Source organism: Oncorhynchus mykiss, chromosome 22 (assembly GCF_057628025.1).
Source record: "Oncorhynchus mykiss isolate SJ-2025 chromosome 22, ASM5762802v1, whole genome shotgun sequence".
In the NCBI taxonomy this organism is placed as follows: Eukaryota; Metazoa; Chordata; class Actinopteri; order Salmoniformes; family Salmonidae; genus Oncorhynchus; species Oncorhynchus mykiss.
In genome coordinates, this window is record NC_143043.1 from 53,427,447 (window position 1) to 53,432,446 (window position 5,000).

At 39.1% G+C, this 5,000-nt stretch overlaps 1 protein-coding gene across 2 annotated transcripts in view; it reads left to right on the forward strand.

The window, feature by feature from the left end:
* LOC110502189 (receptor-type tyrosine-protein phosphatase-like N) overlaps window positions 1-5,000 on the forward strand; it is a 90,845-nt gene that overhangs the window by 24,127 nt on the left and 61,718 nt on the right. The window lies entirely within an intron of this gene.

Genomic DNA, 5,000 nt, shown 5'->3' on the forward strand with positions numbered 1-5,000 from the left:
TACAGACAGAAACACAAGTTAAACACTACTTAAAGCTAACAGCTATAATGCATTATGAGGCAGTTATGAGGCAGTTATAATGCATTATGAGGCAGTTATGAGGCAGTTATAATGCATTATGAGGCAGTTATGAGGCAGTTACAATGCATTATGAGGCAGTTATAATACATTATGAGGCAGTTATAATACATTATGAGGCAGTTATAATGCATTATGAGGCAGTTATAATACATTATGAGGCAGTTATAATGCATTATGAGGCAGTTATGAGGCAGTTATAATGCATTATGAGGCAGTTATGAGGCAGTTATAATGCATTATGAGGCAGTTATAATGCATTATGAGGCAGTTATGAGGCAGTTATAATACATTATGAGGCAGTTATAATGCATTATGAGGCAGTTATAATGCATTATGAGGCAGTTATAAGGCATTATGAGGCAGTTATGAGGCAGTTATAATGCATTATGAGGCAGTTATAATGCATTATGAGGCAGTTATAAGGCAGTTATAATGCATTATGAGGCAGTTATAATGCATTATGAGGCAGTTATAATGCAGTTATAATGCATTATGAGGCAGTTATGAGGCAGTTATAATACATTATGAGGCAGTTTTAATGCATTATGAGGCAGTTATAATGCATTATGAGGCAGTTATAAGGCAGTTATAATGCATTATGAGGCAGTTATAATACATTATGAGGCAGTTATAATGCATTATGAGGCAGTTATGAGGCAGTTATAATGCATTGTGAGGCAGTTATAATACATTATGAGGCAGTTATAATGCATTATGAGGCAGTTATAAGGCATTATGAGGCAGTTATAATACATTATGAGGCAGTTATAATGCATTATGAGGCAGTTATAATGCATTATGAGGCAGTTATAATGCATTATGAGGCAGTTATAATGCATTATGATGCAGTTATAAGGCATTATGAGGCAGTTATAATGCATTATGAGGCAGTTATAATGCATTATGAGGCAGTTATAATACATTATGACCTTCCTACAGTTCATGGTTATGAACCCCTTATAATGGCTTTCACAATGATGCTGGCTATTAAAATGTAATTATATATATATCCATATTAAAATGTATTTATATATATATATATATATGGATATATATATATGGATATAAATATATATATATATATATATATATATATATATATATATATATATATATTTATATCCATATGTTATCTATTTTGGCTTTTTTTGTCACATGCTACTTTGTCCGGTCATGAAAAATAAGACAATACACTGCAGTGTACATCCCTTTAACTCCCAATAAATACATTCAGCTTCTCTGTTTCATCATTTTCCTCCATTCACCATTCCACCACTCCCCCGTTCCCCCATTTCTCTGTCCTCTTCCTATAAATAGCAGTGACTCATGTCTTTGGGTGTTTTTCATGGTAGGATAAGAGGAAAGAGAGTTGTGTTCATTATGGAGGCGAGAGGAGAGAGAGGGCTGGGTTCACTATGGAGGAGAGAGAGGGCTGGGTTCACTATGGAGGAGAGAGGAGAGATAGGGCTGGGTTCACTATGGAGGAGGGAGAGGGCTGTGTTCACTATGGAGGAGAGATAGGGCTGGGTTCACTATGGAGGAGAGGAGAGAGAGTGCTGGGTTCACTATGGAGGAGGGAGAGGGCTGTGTTCACTATGGAGGAGAGATAGGGCTGGGTTCACTATGGAGGAGAGAGGAGAGATAGGGCTGGGTTCACTATGGAGGAGGGAGAGGGCTGTGTTCACTATGGAGGAGAGATAGGGCTGGGTTCACTATGGAGGAGAGAGGAGAGAGAGGGCTGGGTTCACTATGGAGGAGACAGGAGAGAGGGGCTGGGATCACTATGGAGGAGAGAGGAGAGGGAGGGCTGGGTTCACTATGGAGGAGAGGGAGGCCTGGGTTCACTATGGAGGAGAGAGGAGAGAGAGGTCTGGGTTCACTATGGAGGAGATAGGGGGCTGGGTTAACTATGGAGGAGAGGGAGGGCCGGGATCACTATGGAGGAGAGAGGAGAGAGAGGGCTGGGTTCACAATGGAGGAGAGAGGAAAGAGAGTGCTGGGTTCACTATGGAGGAGAGAGGAGAGAGAGTGCTGGGTTCACTATGGAGAGGGGGGCTGGGTTCACTATGGAGGAGAAAGAGGGCTGGGTTCACTATGGAGGAGAAAGAGGGCTGGGTTCACTATGGAGGAGAAAGATGGCTGTTAGTTTCTGTTACTCTCTGTTAGTTTCAGATAGCAGATTGGTCTGTCTTGTCTCTCTGTTAGTTTCAGATAGCAGATTGGTCTGGTCTATCTTGTCTCTCTGTTAGTTTCAGATAGCAGATTGGTCTGTCTTGTCTCTCTGTTAGTTTCAGATAGCAGATTGGTCTGGTCTGTCTTGTCTCTCTGTTAGTTTCAGATAGCAGATTGGTCTGTCTTGTCTCTCTGTTAGTTTCAGATAGCAGATTGGTCTGTCTTGTCTCTCTGTTAGTTTCAGATAGCAGATTGGTCTGTCTTGTCTCTCTGTTAGTTTCAGATAGCAGATTGGTCTGGTCTGTCTTGTCTCTCTGTTAGTTTCAGATAGCAGATTGGTCTGTCTTGTCTCTCTGTTAGTTTCAGATAGCAGATTGGTCTGTCTTGTCTCTCTGTTAGTTTCAGATAGCAGATTGGTCTGTCTTGTCTCTCTGTTAGTTTCAGATAGCAGATTGGTCTGTCTTGTCTCTCTGTTAGTTTCAGATAGCAGATTGGTCTGTCTTGTCTCTCTGTTAGTTTCAGATAGCAGATTGGTCTGTCTTGTCTCTCTGTTAGTTTCAGATAGCAGATTGGGTGGTATATAATGGATTCTAAAATAGTTACCTGTTGCCTGATGATTCATACTGAATTATTCCGATGCTCTATAATCGTTACATACTTCAGTCTGAGACTGCCATCTTTGAAGGGTGTTGTACAAAAGTCATCAGCAGTTGGATCATCTCTAACCAATCAGAGTATCAAAGCCAAATACCATTTTTTTTTTAAACGGCTCATACACACATATGTTCTGGCTCTGGACCAATCAGAACTGTTAGAATGTGTTTGTTGGGGAAGTACTCCTATCCAGACTCAAGTCTGTGGGCGTGGCCTTTGGCCAGAAACAAGGAGTCTGGGTAGCCAGGCTAATTGACCTACGCATCTAGTGCTACAGACAGAAACACAAGTTAAACACTACTTAAAGCTAACAGCTATAATGCATTATGAGGCAGTTATGAGGCAGTTATAATGCATTATGAGGCAGTTATGAGGCAGTTATAATGCATTATGAGGCAGTTATGAGGCAGTTATAATGCATTATGAGGCAGTTATAATACATTATGAGGCAGTTATAATACATTATGAGGCAGTTATAATGCATTATGAGGCAGTTATAATACATTATGAGGCAGTTATAATGCATTATGAGGCAGTTATGAGGCAGTTATAATGCATTATGAGGCAGTTATGAGGCAGTTATAATGCATTATGAGGCAGTTATAATGCATTATGAGGCAGTTATGAGGCAGTTATAATACATTATGAGGCAGTTATAATGCATTATGAGGCAGTTATAATGCATTATGAGGCAGTTATAAGGCATTATGAGGCAGTTATGAGGCAGTTATAATGCATTATGAGGCAGTTATAATGCATTATGAGGCAGTTATAAGGCAGTTATAATGCATTATGAGGCAGTTATAATGCATTATGAGGCAGTTATAAGGCAGTTATAATGCATTATGAGGCAGTTATGAGGCAGTTATAATACATTATGAGGCAGTTATAATGCATTATGAGGCAGTTATAATGCATTATGAGGCAGTTATAAGGCAGTTATAATGCATTATGAGGCAGTTATAATACATTATGAGGCAGTTATAATGCATTATGAGGCAGTTATGAGGCAGTTATAATGCATTGTGAGGCAGTTATAATACATTATGAGGCAGTTATAATGCATTATGAGGCAGTTATAAGGCATTATGAGGCAGTTATAATACATTATGAGGCAGTTATAATGCATTATGAGGCAGTTATAATGCATTATGAGGCAGTTATAATGCATTATGAGGCAGTTATAATGCATTATGATGCAGTTATAAGGCATTATGAGGCAGTTATAATGCATTATGAGGCAGTTATAATGCATTATGAGGCAGTTATAATACATTATGACCTTCCTACAGTTCATGGTTATGAACCCCTTATAATGGCTTTCACAATGATGCTGGCTATTAAAATGTAATTATATATATATCCATATTAAAATGTATTTATATATATATATATATATATATGGATATATATATATGGATATAAATATATATATATATATATATATATATATATATATATATATATATATATATATATATATATATATATATATATATATATTTATATCCATATGTTATCTATTTTGGCTTTTTTTGTCACATGCTACTTTGTCCGGTCATGAAAAATAAGACAATACACTGCAGTGTACATCCCTTTAACTCCCAATAAATACATTCAGCTTCTCTGTTTCATCATTTTCCTCCATTCACCATTCCACCACTCCCCCGTTCCCCCATTTCTCTGTCTTCTTCCTATAAATAGCAGTGACTCATGTCTTTGGGTGTTTTTCATGGTAGGATAAGAGGAAAGAGAGTTGTGTTCATTATGGAGGCGAGAGGAGAGAGAGGGCTGGGTTCACTATGGAGGAGAGAGAGGGCTGGGTTCACTATGGAGGAGAGAGGAGAGATAGGGCTGGGTTCACTATGGAGGAGGGAGAGGGCTGTGTTCACTATGGAGGAGAGATAGGGCTGGGTTCACTATGGAGGAGAGAGGAGAGAGAGTGCTGGGTTCACTATGGAGGAGGGAGAGGGCTGTGTTCACTATGGAGGAGAGATAGGGCTGGGTTCACTATGGAGGAGAGAGGAGAGATAGGGCTGGGTTCACTATGGAGGAGGGAGAGGGCTGTGTTCACTATGGAGGAGAGATAGGGC